This window comes from Neovison vison, chromosome X, assembly GCF_020171115.1.
Source record: "Neovison vison isolate M4711 chromosome X, ASM_NN_V1, whole genome shotgun sequence".
NCBI lineage: Eukaryota > Metazoa > Chordata > Mammalia > Carnivora > Mustelidae > Neogale > Neogale vison.
Window position 1 is genome coordinate 74,467,296 of NC_058105.1, and position 19,904 is coordinate 74,487,199.

The window sequence follows — 19,904 nt, forward strand, 5'->3', positions numbered from 1 at the left end:
AGTATCTTATTTAATTTCCCTAACAATACTGCCATATACAGATTTTCATTAACCCCATTCTCCAGATGAGCAAAAGGAGTCAGAGGAGCTAAGCCATTGATTGACAGAGCTAGGCCGAGACACAGTAACTTCTGACTATGTGTTACATGCTCCTTCCATTCTGCTGCCTTACTCCTGGTACTAGTTTTCTAGGATTCCATGATTTAATCTCCAAATAACTGACTCTTCAATAATGTCCTATCTCTGAAGGACAATGAGACATAGGCTAAATGCTCTGTGATTGTGAAATAAGGAGCACCAGACAGCTTTCAAAGCAGAACCAGGTTGTAGGTTCACTTGTTTATCTCTATCAACTCATTGAGTAGCAGAATTTTTTTTTTTTGTTTATTGTTCTGCCCCCAGTGCCTAGCACATGGCTTGACTCCTAAGTAGTGTTTGTTAAATATTTACTGATCCCAGGGTGCCTCTGTGGCTCAGAGAGTTAGGCGGCCGACTCTTGATTTCAGTTCAGGTTGTAATATCATGGGTTGTGGTACTGAGCTCTGCACGGGGCTCCAGATTCAGGGAGAAGTCTTCTTGAAGATTCTCTCCCTCTGCTCCTCTTCTCAATCACATGTGCACTCTCTCTCTAAGATAAAAATATAAACCTTTAAAAAATATTTACTGAACTTGTGAATGAATGAATGAATGAACAAACTAATGAATTAATGAGAAAACAAATTAACATAGCTTGCAAAAAACTAGCTTAGTGTGTTCCTGGCAAAGGAAACAGTTTAACCCTCTACCCCTCCTGAGAAGCAAGCTTCAGCTGCTTTCTCCTAGGAGCAAACAGGCATGACAAAACAAACACCAGGTGTGAGCTGGCATCTGAGGGTGAGAAAAAAGGAAACTTCATACTACAAGACGCATAACCAGGTAAGTTGAAAATGAAATGGTTTTTGCATTTTTGAAGTTGAAAAGGGCTATATTCTATCTGATGAGGACTAGAGTGGTCTGGAGACCTTTCATGGAGCTAAGTAATACTGGCTGCCTAGGGGGTCCTGTGCTCCACTTTCATTAAATGTCCAAAACAGAACTAACCAATCAATCAATATCCTAAACACAATTTGCCTAGATGTTAATGTCATATACATATAAAAACAGTGGTCCCATGCTCACTTTAGTAGTACTAAAATTGGAACATTACAGAGAATGTTAGCATGGCCCTGTGCAAGAATGGCATGCAAATTAGTGAAGGGTTCCATATTAAAAAGCAAAACAGTGGTCTCTACACATCTACAACAGACTTGGATAGTGGCAAGAAAAAATACCCACATAAAGGAAGAAAGCTAGTATTTAATTAACACCACATGCCAATACCATGACACCTATAGTCACACTTACTGAGTAACTATAGATCCTATCTATGAACTGGAGATAGCCACAACATCCACCCACCTGGTTAATCCACATAAGTGAATTAAGTGAGCTAATTCATGTTAGATATTGTAATACACATTGAGGAACAAAACAAGATGTTACAGCACACCACCATCATCATAATCATTTTATTGTCATTATCACCATCTTCTATGTGTAGTCTATGTTTTATATGCTTTCATACCAATTATCATAATTGATATCATAATTATCATAATGTATCTTTTCCACAACCTTGCATGGAAGAAATGATAGATGAAGACACTAAAGCACAGTGAGACATCATAACTTGTCTAAGGTTCTGCAATTGGAAAGAAACACATCAAGAAGTAATAACTAGTAAGATGGCAGAGGAGTAGGAGACCTAAATTTCATCTGGTCCCAGGAATTCAGATAGTTATTAAACCGTTCTGAACACCTATGAACTCCACAGGAGATCGAAGAGAAGAATAGCAGCAACTTTATGAACAGAAAAGTGACTACTTTCTGGAATGCAGGAGGTGTGGAGAAGTGAATCTCAGGCAATATATGGGAAGATAGGCCATGGGGGGAGGGAACCTCTGTCAGCCAGCTCCTGGCACATGATACAGCAGCAAAGCACAAGATCAGAACTTTTAAAAGTCTGCTCCACTGAGGGACGTCGCTCCAGTGGCTAAGCAGGGGGTGGAGCCCTCACTGAGATAGTGTGTTCTCAGGGCCCTCAGGGTCACAGAAAGATGAAGGGTGCCTGAGTGTGGCAGAGCTGCCAGGTATCAGAGCAGGGAAGCCGGCTGCAAAGACAGAGCTGAGGACTGGGATCTCAGCTCAGGGTTGCCAAAAACTGTGATCCAAAGCATAGTGGGGCCACTTCTCTTCCAGTGGGCATCCACGAAGTGGCAGATCCGGGGAGACCCCCCCCCTTCTGCCACTGGGAGAGGTGGCAAAGGAGCATGCTGTAGGAATCTGCTGGGTTTGGAGACTCCAAACAGCTGTGTGCCAGAGATAGAAACACTTGGTCACAGGACAGGTGAGCATGGATGGGGGCCAGAGACCAGGGAGACAGGAATGTTTAAATGTTTTTCTCTGAGGTTTCACTGAGGAGTGAGGCCGCCAAGCTCTGGGCTCCTCTGGGCCAGATATTGGGAGGCAACCATTTTCATTCTCATCCTCCAAAGCTATACGGAAAGCATTCAGGAAACAAAAACCACCAAAAGCAAACCCCAGAAGATTACTTAGTCTGGCCCCTGGCAAGGGCGGTGCAATTCTGTATGGGGCAAAGACACTTGAGAATCACTGCAACAGGCCCCTCTCCCAGAAGATCAGCAAGAACATCCAACCAAGACCAAGTTTACCAAGCAGTGAAAACTGCAAAAATCCAGCACTAGAGCAATACAGCACATAGAATTCATGGCTTTTTTCCCAGGATTCCTTAGTCTTTCAAAGTTAAATTGTAATTTTCTTTCTTTTATCTTTTTTTTTTTTGAATTTCCCCCCCTTTCCGATTTTAACCAAAATCTTACCAATACCTTTTAAGAAATTCTTTTAATTTTCATTTTTACAATCATATTCTAGCCCTTCATTATATTTGGCCTTATTTAATATAAGTGTACATATAAGTCTTTCTTTCTTTAACATTTTGGGACACAGTTTCTTCTAACACCAAAATACACCCTAAATCTAGTGTATGGCTTTGTTCTAGCCTCCCTCCTGATCACAAGCTCTACCGTTTTTAATTTTTTTTCTTTCTCTTTTCAACCTTCTTATCTTATCAATTCCTTTTTAATTTTTTTTAAATTTTCATCTTCACAGTTATATTCCATCCCTTCATCATATTTACCCTCATTTTTGGGTATATATGTATATATATATATATAAGCTTTTCTGCCTTTAAAATTTTGGGAAGCAGTTTCTTCTAATGGACCAAATTACACCCAAAATATAGTGTGTGACTCTGTTCTATTCACCAGCCTGATCATATTTTTTATTCCTTTCTTTTCCCCCTCGTTGGGGGGACTCCTCTGATTTGTTTAGTGTATATTTTTCTGGATTCATTGTTACCCATTTTGTTCTCTCATTAATCTATTCCTCTCTGGACAAAATGACAAAATAGAAAAATTCACCTCAAAAAAAAAAAAAAAAAGAACAAGAGGTAATACCAAATGCCAGGGACCTAATCAATATAGACATTAGTAAGATGCTGGAACCAGAGTTCAAAATGACAATTATAAAGATACTAGCTGGGCTGGAAAAAAGTATAGAAAATACTAGATAACCCCTTTCAGGAGAAAAAAAGATCTAAAATCTAACCAAGTCAAAATAAAAAAGACTATTAATGAGGTTATATAAGACAAATTAGATTTTAAACACAAGATGATAGTAAGAGATGAGGAAGGATACTATATCTTACTTAAAGGGTCTGTCCAACAAGAAGATGGAACAATTTTAAATATCTATGCCCCTAACATGGGAGCAGCCAGCTACATAAAGCAATTAATAACAAAATCAAAGAAACACATCGACAATAATACAATAATAGTATTATTGTATGAGGGGGACTTTAAAACCCCCCTCATTGAAATGGACCAATCATCTAAGCAAAAGATCAACAAGGAAATAAAGGATTTAAATGACACACTGGGACATGGACATCACAAATATATTCAGAACATTCCCTCCCCAAGCAACAGAATACACATAATTCTTTTTTAGTGCACGTGGAACATTCTCCAGAATAGATCACATCCTGGGTCACAAATCAGTTCTCAACCAGTACCAAACGATTGTGATCATTCCCTGCTCATTTTCAGAACACAATGCTTTGACACTAGAACTCAATCACAAGAAAGTTAGAAAGAACTCAAATACATGGGGACTAAAAAGCATTCTACTGAAAAATGAATGTGTCAAACAGAAAATTAAAGAAGAATTTTAAAAAATCATGGAAATGAATGAAAATGAAAATACAACTGTTCAAAGTCTTTGGGATGAAGCAAAGGTGATCTTAAGAGTAAAGTATAGGACGCCTGGGTGGCTCAGTGGGTCAAAGCCTCTGCCTTTGGCTCAGGTCATGATCTCAGGGTCCTGGGATTGAGCCCCACATCGGGCTCCCTGCTCACTGGGGAGCCTGCTTCCCTTCCTTTCTCTCTGCTTGCCTCTCTGCCTACTTGTGATCTCTGTCAAATAAATAAGTAAAATCTTTTTTTTTTTTTAAAGATTAAGTATATAACAACACAAGCCTTTCTGAAAAAAGAAGAGAGGTCTCAAGTACACAACCTAACCCTACACATAAAGGAGCTGGAGAAATTACAGCAAAGAAAGCCTAACCCATGGTGGGAATGCAAGCTGGTGCAACCGCTCTGGAAAACAGCATGGAGGTTCCTCAAAATGTTGAAAATAGAACTGCCCTATTACCCAGCAATTGCACTACTGGGAATTTACCCTAAAGATACAAACGTAGTGATCCAAAGGGGCACGTGCACCCGAATGTTTATAGCAGCAATGTCCACAATAGCCAAACTATGGAAAGAACCTAGATGTCCATCAACAGATGAATGGATAAAGAAGATGTGGTATATATACACAATGGAATACTATGCAGCCATCAAAAGAAACGAAATCTTGCCATTTGCGACAACATGGATGGAACTAGAGCGTATCATGCTTAGCGAAATAAGTCAAGCGGAGAAAGAGAACTATCATATGATCTCCCTGATATGAGGAAGTGGTGATGCAACATGGGGGCTTAAGTGGGTAGGAGAAGAATCCATGAAACAAGATGGGATAGGGAGGGAGACAAACCATAAGTGACTCTTAATCTCACGAAACAAACTGTGGGTTGCTGGGGGGAGGGGGGTTGGGAGAAGGGGGGTAGGGTTATGGACATTGGGGAGGGTATGTGCTTTTGGGTAAATTGGAAAGGGAGATGAACCATGAGAGACTATGGACTCTGAAAAACAATCTGAGGGGTTTGAAGTGGCGGGGGGGTAGGAGGTTGGCATACCAGGTGATGGGTATTATAGAGGGCACAGCTTGCATGGAGCACTGGGTGTGGTGAAAAAATAACGAATACTGTTTTTCTGAAAATAAATAAATTGGGAAAAAAAAGTAATCAGAAAAAAAAATTATATACAAAAAAAAAAAAAGAAAGCCTAACCCATCAGAAGAAGAGAAATAATACAGATCAGAGCAGAAACCAATGAAATAGAAACCAAAAGAAGAGTTAAATAGATCAATGAAACTAGGAGCTCATTCTTTGAAAGAATTAATAAGATTGATAAACCCCTGGCCAGACTTACCAGAAAGGACTCAAATTAATAAAATCATGGATGAAAGAAGAGAGATCACAACCAACACCAAAGAAATAGAAACAATTAAAAGAACATATGGGCAACTATATGCCAGCAAATGTGACAATCTGGAAGAAATAGATGCATTCCTAGAGACATATAAACTACCAAAACTGAACCAGAAATTAATAGAAAACCTGAATAGATACATAACCAGTAAGGAAATTGAAGCAGTAATCAAAACTCTCCCAAAAATAAGAGCCCAGGGTCAGATGGCTACCCAGGGGAATTCCACCAAACATTTACAAAAGAATTAATACCTATTCTCCTGAAACTGTTCACAAAAAAAAAAAAAAAAAAAAATAGAAATGGAAGAACTTCCAAACTCATTATATGAGGCCAGTATTGCCTTGATCCCCAAACCGGAAAAAGAGCCCATCAAAAAAAGAGAATTACAGACTACTATCTCTGATGAACATGGATGCAAAAATTCTCCGGACAAATGGATAAGGAAGATGTGGTCCATATACACTATGGAGTATTATGCCTCCATCAGAAAGGATGAATACCCAACTTCTGTAGCAACATGGACGGGACTGGAAGAGATTAGGCTGAGTGAAATAAGTCAAGCAGAGAGAGTCAATTATCATATGGTTTCACTTATTTGTGCAGCATAACAAAAAACATAGAGGACAAGGGGAGATGGAGAGGAGAAGGGAGTTGAGGGAAATTGGCAGGGGAGGTGAACCATGAGAGACTATGGACTCTGAAAAACAATCTGAGGATTTTGAAGGGGTGGGGCGTGGGAGGTTGGGGGAACCAGGTGGTGGGTATTGGAGAGGGCACGGATTGCATGGAGCACTGGGTGTGGTGCAAAAACAATGAATACTGTTATGCTGAAAATAAATTTAAAAAAAGTTGTGTGGGTGGCGCCTGGGTGGCTCAGTGTGTTAAGCCGCTGCTTTCGGCTCAGGTCATGATCGCAGGGTCCTGGGATCGAGCCCTGCATCGGGCTCTCTGCTCAGCCGGGAGCCTGCTTCCTTCTCTCTCTCTCTGCCTGCCTCTCTGCCTGCTTGTGATCTCTCTCTGTCAAATAAATAAATAAAATCTTAAAAAAAAAGTTGTGGGAAGGAAATCTGGGATAAAATGAAATAGATTTTGGTAAACATTTATTCCTTCCTCACTCTATATATCCTGATTGTTTCAATTAGTTGATACCTATTAGATTGGCATGAACTCCACCCCAAAAAAATTTCTCACCAAAATACTAGTCAATAGGAGTAAAAGGATTATTCACCACAACCAAGTGGGATTTATTCCTGGACTGCAAGTTTGGATCAACATCTGCAAACCAATCAATGTGATACAATACATTAGTAAAAGGAAGAACAAGAACCATATGATATTCTCAATAGATGCAGAGAAAGCATTTGACAAAGTACGTCATCCTTTCTTGATCAAAGCTCTTCACAGTTTAGAGATAGAGAGTACAAAGCTCAATATCATAAATGCCATCTATGAAAAGCCCACAGCCCAAAGCAAGTATCATTTTCAATGTGGAAAAACTGAAAGCTTTTCCCCTAAGTTCATGAACAGGGTAGGGATGTCCACTATCACCTCCGCTATTCAAAATAATTCTAGACATCCTAGCCTCAGCAATCAGACAACAAAAAGAAATAAAAGGCTTCTGAATCAGCAAAGAAGTAAAACTCTCACTCTTTGAAGATAATATGATTCTTTATGTGGAAAACACAAAAAGATTCCATCCCAAAGCTGCCAGAACTCATATAAGAATTCAGTAAAGTGTCAGGATAAGAGAAATCAATGCACAGAAATCAGTTGCATTTCCATACACCAACAGCAAGACAGAAAAAAGAGAAGTTAAAGAGTCTATCCCATTTACATTTGCCCCCGAAACCATAAAATACCTAGGAATAAATCTAATCAAATAGACAAAGGATCTGTACTCAGAGAACTATAGAATACTTATGAAAGAAATTGAGGAAGACACAAAGAAATGGAAAAACATTCCACTTGCATGGATTGGAAGAACAAATAATGTTAAAATGTCTATGCTACTTAGAGCATCTCCACATTTAATGCAATCCTATCAAAATACCACCAAAATTGTTCAAAGAAATGGAACAAGTAATCCTAAAATTTGTGTGGAACCGGAAAAGACCCTGAATAGCTAGAGGAATGTTGAAAAAGAAAACCAAAACTGATGGCATCACAATTCTGGACATCAAGCTTTATTACAAAGCTGTAATCATCAAGATAGTAATGGTACTGGCACAGAAATAGAGGCACAGATCAATGGAACAGAATAGAGAGCCCAGAAATGGACCTTCAACAATATGGTCAACTAATGTTTGACAAAGCAAGAAAGAATGTCCAGGGCATCTGGGTGGCTCAGTGGGTTAAGCCTCTGCCTTCAGCTCAGGTCATGATCTCAGGGTTCTGGGATGGAGTCCCACATGGGGGGCTCTCTGCTCGGTAGGGAACCTACTTCCTCCTCTCTCTCTCTCTCTGCATGCCTCTCTGCCTACTTGTGCTCTCTCTCTGTCAAATAAATAAAATCTTTTAAAAAAAAGGAATGTCCAATGGAAAAGAAAGACAGTCTCTTCAACAAATGGTGTTGGGAAAATTGGATACCTGCATGCAGAAGAATGAAACTGGGCCATTTCATTACACCATGCACAAAAATAGACTCAAATTGGATGAAAGATCTAAATATGACATAGGTATCCATCAAAATACTTGAGGAGAACACAGGCAACAATCTTTTCAACCTTGGCTGTACCAACTTCTTCCTAGAAACATTGCCAAAGGCAATGTAAGCAAGGGCAAAAATGAACTACTGGGACTTCATCAAGATATAAATCTTCTGCACAGCAAAGGAAATAGTCAACAAAACTAAAAGACAGCCTACAGAATGGGAGAAGATATTTGCAAATGACCTATCAGATAAAGGGCTAGTATCCAAAACCTATAATCTATAATTATCAAACTCAACACCCGATGAACAAATAATCCAATCAATAAATGGGCTGAAGACACGAACAGTCATTTCTGCAAAGAAGACATCCAAATGCCAACAGACACATGAAAAAGTGTTCAACATCACTTGACATTATGGAAATGCAAATCAAAACCTCAGTGAGACACCAACTCACACCAGTCAGAATGGCTAAAATTAACAAGTCAGTGTTTTAGTTTTCAGAGCGCATGTCTTTCATTTTTTAGTTATTCTCAGGTATTTTATCATTTTTGGTTCAGTTGTAAATGGGATTGTTTTCTTTTTCAAAAAATATTTTTTTATTTCTTTGTCAGAGAGAGAGCGAGCACGGACACAAGCAGGGGAGCGGCAGGCAGAGGGAGAAGCAGATTCCCCATTGAGCAAGGAGCCCAATATGTGACTGGATCCCAGGAGCCAGGGATCACGACCTGAGCTAAAGACAGACGCTTAACTGACTGAGCCACCCAGGTGTCCTATTAAACGGGATTATTTTCTTAATTTCTTTTTCTACTGCTGCAGTATTGGTGTACAGAAATCCAACAGATTTCTATATGTTGATTTTGTATCCTGTAACTTCACTGAATTTGTTTATCAGTTCCAGCAGTTTTTTAGTGGAGTCTTTCAGGTTTTCTGTGTAGAAAATCACATCATCTGCAAATAATGAAATTTTTCCTTCTTCCTGCCTGATTCTTTTTTTTCTGTTTTTCAAAACTCATACTCTCATAATGAATACTGTTTTTCTGAAAATAAATAAATTGGAAAAAAAAAGAAAAGAAAAAAAACTCATACTCTCTATTGATCTATGTTCAAATTTGCTGATTCTTTCTTCTGCTAACTCAAATTTATTCTTTAGCCTATCTAGTGAATTTTTCATTTCAATTATACTTTTCAACTCCAGATTTGCCATTTGGTTGTTCTTAATAATTTCTATCACTTGATCTTCTCTATTTGATGAGAAATTGTTCTCTTGCTTTCCTTTAGTATTTTAGAATTATTTCCTTTAGTTCATTGAATGTATTTAAAGTAGCTATAAATATATTACTTTGTCTAGTAAGTCCAATGTCTGGGCTTCCTCATGGACACTTTATGTTGATCACTTCTTTTTCCTGTGTATGGGCCATACTTTCTCTTTTGTTTGCACATCTCATTTTTTTTTAATTTATTTTTTTAGGTTTTTATTTAAATTCCAGTTAATTAACAGACAGTGTAATATTAGTTTCAGGTGTACAGTATAGTGATCCAACACTTCCATAGAGGCAAACTAAGAATGCTGATGTGCTTCTTTCTGGAACTTGTTCTTATTCTGTTTGGTCATTTGTTTATTTAATGACTTGGCTAAATTAATTCTGAGAAGTCTATTTATCCCACATTATGAAGTGTCTGATGTCTCTGCTCAGATATATTCCCTTGTTTTTAATCTTTTAGACCTGTTTCCCATAGGTCAACCCCACATCTACATAAACCACTTTTTGGTCAAATGTTGTACTTTAAACCTCCTTAGCCAGTTAAACTTTTATCCTTTACCACTAGATGTGCATGTAATTGACTACTTTCATAGTTCTGAGAGTTTAAAATTTTGCTCCACATTTACCCAGGGACAAGTCTTTCAGAGGTTCTTTCTCTGGTTACTTTTCAGGAAGTGTGGTTCTGGGCACAGTCTTCCATTCAGCTCAAGACAAGTATGATTTTTTTTTAATTAAGCTTGGCTTCCTATGAGTTGCCCAGGGGTCAGGGTAGCATATTGTTGAGGCAATGTTTGGTCTGAGACTGTGCTTAAATATCTGTAGCCTTGAGCCTTCTACATTTTAGTGATGCATATGCGTGTGGCTTGAGGAATGTTTTAGAGTCTGCCCCTCATCTTGATTTACTTTATCCTTAGTAGGTGCAGCCTTACACATGTGCACAGCACTGCAGAGATTCAGAAACAAGTGTAATCACACACAGCCTCTTTTGGCTGTCTATTTTCCTTGTTCTTTCTGGTAACCTTCCAGCTGGGCTAGTATTTAGCTTGTTGTTTCTAGTAGGATGGAGCTAACAATCCCCTCTTAATTGCTTACCTTCAAGGTCTCCACTGTTTTTGACAATGCCCATAGACATGAACTTTTTCATGCTCTGTTCCAAATAAAGTAAGTCCCCTCAGGCAGACCTGTGGAGCTCTCCATCTAAAGGTCTGCTTTACCCCTTTGTTGGAAACTCTGTGTCACTGCAGTGGAACTGGGGGCCAGGGACAGTGATCTGCTTCTCCCAATGTGACTCCTCTGTTCAAGGAGTGGATCCTGGGGAATGATGGTAGTCCCTAGTCCTCTTGGCTTACCTTTCTTGGTATGGAACTTTCACCCTATATATGAGTTAGGTCAGCCAGAATCAGTTCCCCAATATTCTTGGCTTACCACCACTGGGGCAGAGTCTTTGTGAGTAGAAACTAGGTAATAGATGGGATCTCCAGTCCTCCAGAATAGTGCTTCTGCAATACACAGCTAAGGGGCAAAAGAGATGCTGACGTCCTGCCCCTCTGGGGAAGAAACTATAGCCCTAGAGCAGGAGTTGGAAGGAAAGCCAACACTCATCCTCTTGGCCTCTCTTGTCTGAAGAATAACTTCCATCACACAGAGCAAGGGTGAGGATGAGAGCAGATTATAGTTCAAATGCCACAGCCTCCTGCAATTATTCTGAGAATTTAATTTTAGATTTTCATGAATAAATGTTTCTCTATTTTCTATATGTCTTTAGGACAATTTCCAGAGATTTTAAATGACTGTTTTTATAAATTTTTTTTTCAGTTAAAAGGCTGTTTTGTTGGGAGGAGTATTCACTGTGATCCTTGAATTGCCACTCCAGAAGTCCTGCCCTAGGAACACTTGGTCTTGGACTGGAAAGACTGGAAAGGGCATATAGAAGTAGCAGAAATAATGTTTATTTAAATTGTTTTTTCAGGGCACCTGGGTGGCTCAGCGGGTTAAGCCTTCAGCTCAGGTCATGATCTCAGGGTCCCGGGATCGAGGCCCACATCAGGCTCTCTTCTCGGCAGAGAGCCTGCTTCCCCTCTCTCTCTGCCTGTCTCTCTGCCTACTTGTGATCTCTCTCTCTCTGTGTCAAATAAATAAATAAAATATTTTTAAAAATAAATTGTTTTTTCAGGCAGGCAGATAGGTAAGAAGGCAGTTACCCCAAACAGAGAAAGAACATGTACAAACAGGTGTATAAATAAAGATGGAAGACTGAAGTACTAGAGGTCAACTGACTACAATGAGTAAGCTAGGCTAAGGAGATTAGACAATGTCCTACAGGCAATGAAGAGCCATGAGAGAGCTTTAAAATGGGGAGTGATCTGGGCAATCTACATTCAGACAGTTTGGCTGGCAAAGGTTCCGAACAATTTAAAAGGAATTAGATTTAATCCCAGGATTTGCAAAAGCAGAGAAAGAAATGTGAGAATGAAGTTATCATCCAGACCAATGGTTTTTGGTTATGTGAATCAGACCAAAATCCTACATAATTTTTTGTGAAAATAAATTAACATTTCATACTCACAGCTAAAATAATTAAGAAATTTAAAAAAAGCCAGTTATGCTCCTTTGGTTATAGAATATTTGCACATTCATTTAACTAAATGCTTAAATACATAGGTGATGTATCAGCAGAACATATGCTGATGTTTTTTAAAGTATGAAAAATAAAAATAATTCTTTGTTTTAAAATGTGTTTTGAGGGGTGGCTGGGCAGCTCAGTGGGTTATAGCCTCTGCCTTTGGCTCAGGTCATGATCCTAGGGTTCTGGGGTCAAGCCCTGCATTGGGATCTCTGCTCAGTGGGGAGCCTGCTTCCCCCCCCCACTCTCTCTGCCTGCCTCTCTGCCTACTTGTGATCTCTGTCTGTCAAATAACTACATAAAATCTTAAAAAAAAATAAAATGTGTTTTGTACTTCCTTGAAAATAAATTGGACACCAGGGTGGCTCATTTAGGTAACTGTCTGACTTCTGATTTTGCCTCAAGTCATGATCTCAGGTTCCTAAGGCCAAGCCCTGCATCAGGCTCCATGTTGAATGGGGAGCCTGCTTAAGAGTCTCTCTCTCCTCCTACCCCTCCCCATTCATTCTCCCTCAAAAACAAACAAACAAATTCCATCTCTGAGTTGTTTAAGTACATATTTTTTAAAGTAAGAAACTCTTTTTATAAAATAATCTGGTTAAACTGAATTATCACTGGAATGGGCATCAGGAGCACAGAATCCCAGTCTGCATTTTTTGTCATTAGCTTGCTGTGGAAAGTTTAGAGTCTATTCCCTTCACTGGGACTAAATTTCTATTTCCTTTGCAAGGAAAATTTGTAATACATATGACAAAAAGCCAAATTCCTTTATATACAAAGAGCTCCATAAATCAAGAAGAAACAGATGAAAGGCCAAACAAAAACAACAACAAATGGGCCCAAGCCAAGAATAGCCAGTTCACATGCAAAGAAATATGCATGGCCAATAAACGGGTGAAAAGATGCTAATGTTCACTCATAATTAAAGAGAGGAAACTTAAAATAATGATAAGGCATTTTTTGAACCTATAATATTTACAAGGATTTGAAACTCCTGTAAGTACCTAAAGTTTGCAGTTTTTTGGGCAAGGTAAAAGGTACTTTACCAGATTTAAAATGCATACACTGTTTTACCCAACTATTTAGCAACTATGAATTTATATTTTTCAAAAGTATCATAATAAAGGTATACAATCATAATAACAATTATTTTATTTTCTATGCACCTGACACATACTGTATAAATACTTAAGTTCTTAATGTGTATTATTAAGAATCCTTACAATGGTATTATAGAATAGAGAGCATTATAATCTCATTTTCTTTATAGGAAGGCATTGAGGCAGAGAGAAATTAAGTACTTTGCCCGAAGTCATACAGTAAGAAGATGGTGACACCAATAGTTGGAAGAAAATACCCTGGATTTAGAATTATTCCCCTTAAACACTGTATACTGCCTCTTGAGGATGTTAATTGCAGCACTACTTTTCTTTTTAATTAATTAATTTATTTATTTATTTTCAGCATGACGGTATCATTGTTTTTGCACCACACCCAGTGCTCCATGCAATCCGTGCCCTCTCTAATACCTAGCACCTGGTTCCCCCAACCTTCCACCCCTCGCCGCTTCAAACCCCTCAGATTGTTTTTCAGAGTCCATAGTCTTTCATGGTTCACCTCCCCTTCCAATTACCCCCAACTCCCTTCTCCTCTCTAACTCCCCTTGTCCTTCATGCTATTTGTTATGCTCTACAAATAAGGGAAACCATATGATAATTGACTCTCTCTGCTTGACTTATTTCACTCAGCATAATCTCTTCCAGTCCCATCCATGTTGCTACAGAAGTTGGGTATTCATCCTTTCTGATGGAGGCATAATACTCCATAGTGTATATGGACCACATCTTCCATATCCATTCGCCCATTGAAGGGCATCTTGGTTCTTTCCACAGTTTGGCGACCGTGGCCATTGCTGCTATAAACATTGGGGTACAGATGCAGCACTACTTTTAATACCAAAAAAATCAGGGAGAAAAGTAAAATACATATATGTGTGTGTGTGTGTGTGTGTGTGTGTGTGTACACACACATATATATATAAAATAGAGAAAAAGAAAAATAAAATATATATACATCAGTATATCAGTATATATATACTACTGATATATATCAGTAGTGGGGAATTACAAAATAGATTACAACATAACTATACAGTTAAATATTGTGAAAACTTTAAGAACATATATATATATATATGAAATACTGACAGAGAAAGTGTATAAGATCTATTAAATGAAGAAATCAATTTGTAGAAAGCAATTTTAATGTGATAGAATTTGTGAAAATCATATACATGTATTTAACTATATAACATTATTTTTTATGCACAGAAAATCTCTGAGGTGTTATAGAAGAAACTGGTCGCTATGCCTATCTCTGACAAGTGAAAATGGGGGGAGTGCAGAAAATGGGCAAAGTCATAAGTAGGACTTTCATCATTTCATACCCTTTTGTATGGATTGATTATTTTACCATGAGAATGTACTACTCCTATTTAGTTAAAAATTAATAAAAAACACACCAAGCCAACTTTAAGCACTGTACCAGAAGTTCTTACTTGTTGTTTCTCTTCCTGTTAGGAGAGCAATCTCTGAGAAACTAATTAGTGGGAGGTATGAAATGCTCTAATACTTAGCTTCAATTCCACTGGGTTTCCCTCTGGGTCTCACAGACACCAGACCCAGGACCCCAAAGAATTTAAGATGCTCTAAGAACTGGCCCCTCTGAATGAACACAAACACATTTTTTAAGTGGGTGCCTCAGGGTTTTCAGATATACTTTAGATGGAGCGAGCAACCAGCTAAGCCTAAAATTGTTTAAAATCCTGAAACTGCTTAGTCTCAGTATGGGTCAGCAATTTAGGGAAACACGCAAAATGATGAGTCCCTCCTCCTTTCCAGTCTGTAGAAATTTACCTACTTTCTGTATATCCTGTAAGTTAAAATGTTCTTTTATTGAAAATAATTTAATTCCCATTGTCTTTTTTTAAAGAACCTTAAATTTATATTTAAAAATAGTCTGAATAAAAATAGTCTGAATAAACATTTTTCCAAAGAAGATATCCACATAGCCAAGAGACACATGAAGAGATGCTCATCATCATTAATTACCAGGGACTGTTAATCAAAACCACAATGAGATGTTACCTCACACTTGAGGCTACTATAAAAAAGACAAGAAATAAGCATTGATGAGGATGTGGAAAAAAGAGGAACCCACTGAGCCACCCAGGCTCCTCTACCTGAAATTAATATAACATTGTATATCAACTGAACTTCAATTTTAAAATATCACAAGAAAAAGTGGTATAAAAGCAGCCTTGATAAAACTTCACTTTGTTATCTATTTAAATTTCTCTAGCATTAGGATACACTGGATAAAAACCAATCTTATTCCTTGTGATGAGAAGTTCTAAGATTTATTTCTTAGTGACTTTCAAATATGCATAAGCACTACAATATTATTGACTATAGTCACTGTGCTGTACATTATATCCCCATGACTTTATTTACTTTATAACTAGAAGTTTGTTCCTCTTGACTCCTTTTACCCACTTCACCCACTCCCCAACCCCTTTTTCTCTTAGCAGCCACCATTCTGTTCTCTCTATATATGAGCTTTGTTTTGTTTAGTTTGCTCACTTGTTTTGTTTTGTAGCTTTCACATAGAAGTGAGACCATATGGTATTCTCTTTCTCTATGGACTTATTTCAATTAGCATAAACCCCTCAATTCTTCAAAGTTCACATCATAAGAAAAAATTGTAACTTTGTATGGTTATGAATGGTAACTAGACTTAATGTGGTGATCATTTACCAATGTATACAAATTTCAAATCATTACATTGTATACCTGAAACTAATATAATGTTATATGTCAATTACATCTCAATTTAAAAAGTTAAAGTAATGGAACATAAATTGGTCACATACCAATATATTTTATGTCACCACTAAAGGCAGACATACAATACTTTAAAATCTGTGGGGAAATTAAGTTTTATTAAAAAAGAATTTGGCAGGGCACCTGGGTGGCTCAGTGGGTTAAAGCCTCTGCTTTCAGCTCAGGTCATGAACCCAGGGTCCTGGGTTTGAGCCCCACATTGGGCTAACTGCTCAGCAGGAAGCCTGCTTCCCCTCCTCTCTCTCTGCCTGCCTTTCTGCCTACTTGTGATCTCTGTCTGTCAAATAAATAAATAAAATCTTTTTTTTTAAAAAAAAAGAAAAGAATTTTAAAAAAAAGGATTTGGCAAGATTGCATTTTTTGATGGTGGTATAATATTCCATTGTGTATGTATACCACATCTCCTTTTTGCAATGATATGGATGGAACTAGAGGGTATTATGCTGAGTGAAATAAGTCAATCAGAGAAAGACAATTATCATTTGGTCACACTGATGTGTGGAATTTAAGAAACAAAACAGAGGATCATAGGGAAAGAGAAGAAAACATAAAACAACACAAAACCAGAGGGAGACAAACCATGAGACTTTTATTCATAGGAAACAAATTGAGGGTTGCTGAAGGGGAGGGTAGTGAAGGGATGGGGTAACTAGATGATGGACTTCAAAGAGGGCATGCAATGTAATGAATACTGTGTATCATATAAGACTGATGAATCACAAACCTGTACCTCTGAAACAAATATTACATTATATGTTAATTAATTGAGTTTAAATAAAAAATGTTTATTAAAAATTTGGTAAGTTCTAATTTTTTATTTTCTTTTCTTCAAGAGGACTCAGGGATTCTTGGTCAAATATAAATTCTGGATACTAGTGTTCAAGAACTAGTAGTTAACACTTTCTTATATATTGCGGTGCTTTTTCAAAAATAATCTTTATATGAATATAGAGCTACCTATGTTTCTTGAAACATAAGGAAATACACAATATAGGTCATACACATTATATTACTCCTTTAAATTTAAGACCAGTTAAAATTAAATTATCCTAAAATTGTACAAGATTATATTGGTTGAAAATTTGGTATATGTTACATATAAATGCATTACTCATATTGACAAGTAAAATACTAAGAAATCAAAATATAAATAAGGAAAGATGTAAATATACAGTGCCATGCAAGAAAAAGTCAAACTAGGTAGGAAATCACACCACCACCAATAATAAAAGGAAATGCAAATTCAATCAAACATAAACTATATTTTTTAACATGAACTCTTAATGAAACCAGAAGAGAAAAAAACCCTAAAATTTATGAAGTCCAGTGTTGTTGCAAATGCACTGAAACTATTATATGTTGCTCAAAGCACTTAAAATTGATATAAACCCCTCAGCCTGTTTTTCAGAGTCCATAGTCTCTCATGGTTCACCTCCCCTTCCAATTTACCCAAATTCCCTACTCCTCTCTAACACCCCTTGTCCTCCATGCTATTTGTTATGCTCCACAAATAAGTGAGAGACTATGGACTCTGAAAAACAGTCTGAGGGGTTTGAAGTGGCGGGGGGGTGGGAGGTTGGGGTACCAGGTGGTGGGTATTATAGAGGGCACGGCTTGCATGGAGCACTGGGTGTGGTGAAAAAATAATGAATACTGTTTTTCTGAAAATAAATAAATTGGAGAAAAAAAATAAAATTGATATAAACCTTTTTGAAAGGACTATGACAATACACTACATTTTTCATTGTTTTTATTTCATTTCCATTTAGTTAACATAAGGGGTTGTATTAGTTTCAGATGTACAATATACTGATTCAACAATTCCATACATCACCAGTGCTCATTACAAGTACCCTCCTTAATTCCCATCATCTATTTAACCCATTCCCTGACCCACCCCCCCACCCCCGGTAACCAGGAATTTGTTGACTATAGTTAAGAATCTGTTACTTGCCGCTTGGGTTCTCTCTCTCTTCCTTTTCTTGTCTGTTTTCTTTCTTAAATTCCACATATGAATCAAATCACATGGTATTTGCCAATCCCTGACTGATTTATTTCCCTTAATTACTCTATAGCCCCATTCATGCCCTTGAAAATGGCAAGATTTCATTCTTTTTTATGGCTGACTAATATTCCATCATACACACACACACACACACACACACACACACACACATCTACTTCATCCATTTTCCTATCAATGAACACCACTTGGGCTATTTCCATAATTTGGCTATTGTAGATAATGCTGCCATAAACCTCAGTATGCTTCTGTCTCCTTGAACTAGTACTTTTGTATTTTAGGGATAAATACCCAGGATAGTAATTACTGGATTGTAGGATAGTTCTATGTATAACTTTTTGAGGAAACTTTCCATATTGTTTTCCAGAGTGGCTGTACCGCGTTGCATTCCCACCAACAGCGAACAGGGTTCTTTTATCCCCACATACTCGCCAACACCTGTTTTTTCACGTTATTAATTTTAGCCATTCTGACAGATGTGAGGTGTTATCTTGTAGTTTTGACTTTCATTCCCTGATAATGAGTGGTGTTGAACATCGTTTCATGTGTTTTTTGGCCTTCTGTTATGTCTTTGGAGAAATGTCTGTTCATGTCTTCTGGTCCTTTTTTAATTGGATTATTTGTTTTTTGGCATTGACTTACAGAAGTTCTTTATGTATTTTGGATACTAACCCTTTATCAAACATGTCATTTACAAACATCTTCTCCCATTCAATAGGTTGTCCTTTAATTTTACTGACTGTTTCCTTCACTGTGTGGAAGATTTTTATTTTGATATACTCCCAATAGTTTATTTTTGCTTCTGTTTCCCCTTGCCTCAGGAGATATATCTAGGAAATATTATTAAAGTCATTATCAGAGACATTACTCTCTGTGTTTTCTTCTAGGATTTTTATGGCTTCAGGTCTCACATTAGCTTTTTAACCCATTTGAAGTTTATTTTTGTGTATGGTGTAAGGCAGTGGTCCATTGTCATTTTTTTCGTATGCAGCTGGCCAGTTTTCCCAACACCATTCATTGAAGAGATTATCTTTTTTCCATTGGATACTCTTGCCTACTTTGTTGAAGATTAATTGACCATATAATCATAGGTTTATTTCTGGGTTTTCTAATTCTGTTTTATTGATCTATCTGTATATTTTTGTGTTATATTACAAAACAATTATAAAACAAAACAATTACAAAACAATAATGTTTTGATTACTATTGTTTTGTAATATAATTTGAAAGTCTGGGATTGTGATGTCTCCAGCTCTGCTCCCCTCTGCCCTCCCGAGCCATGAGGTTGCTTTGGCTATTTGAGGTTTTTTGAAGTTCCATACAAATTTTAGGATTGCTTGTTCTAGTTCTGTGAAAAATGTTGGTGGTATTTTATAGGGATTGCATTAAATGTATAGATTGCTTTGGGTAGCATAGACATTTTAACAATATTTGTTCTGCTAATCCATGAGCTTTAAGAAAGTCTGTTTCTTTGTGTCATCTTCAATTTTTTTTTTTCATCAGTGTGTTATCATTTTCAGAGAACAGACCTTTCACCTCTTTTGTCAAGTTTATTCCTAGGTACTTTATTATTTTGGTACAACTGTAAATGGAATTGTTTTCTTAGTTTCTCTTCTAAATTGATCCCAAGAAATAATTGAATCAAATCAAATAGCTACATTAATAGATATATTTACTGTCAAGTTATC

The 19,904-nt window shown here is 37.4% G+C and overlaps 1 protein-coding gene and 1 non-coding gene across 2 annotated transcripts in view; one reads left to right on the plus strand and one right to left on the minus strand.

Annotated features, from left to right (window-relative positions):
* AR (androgen receptor) overlaps positions 1-19,904 on the minus strand; it is a 217,631-nt gene that overhangs the window by 118,236 nt on the left and 79,491 nt on the right. The window lies entirely within an intron of this gene.
* On the plus strand, positions 1,149-1,250 carry LOC122897828. Its single transcript, XR_006382661.1, has one exon. It is a non-coding gene; the product is annotated as a U6 spliceosomal RNA (small nuclear RNA).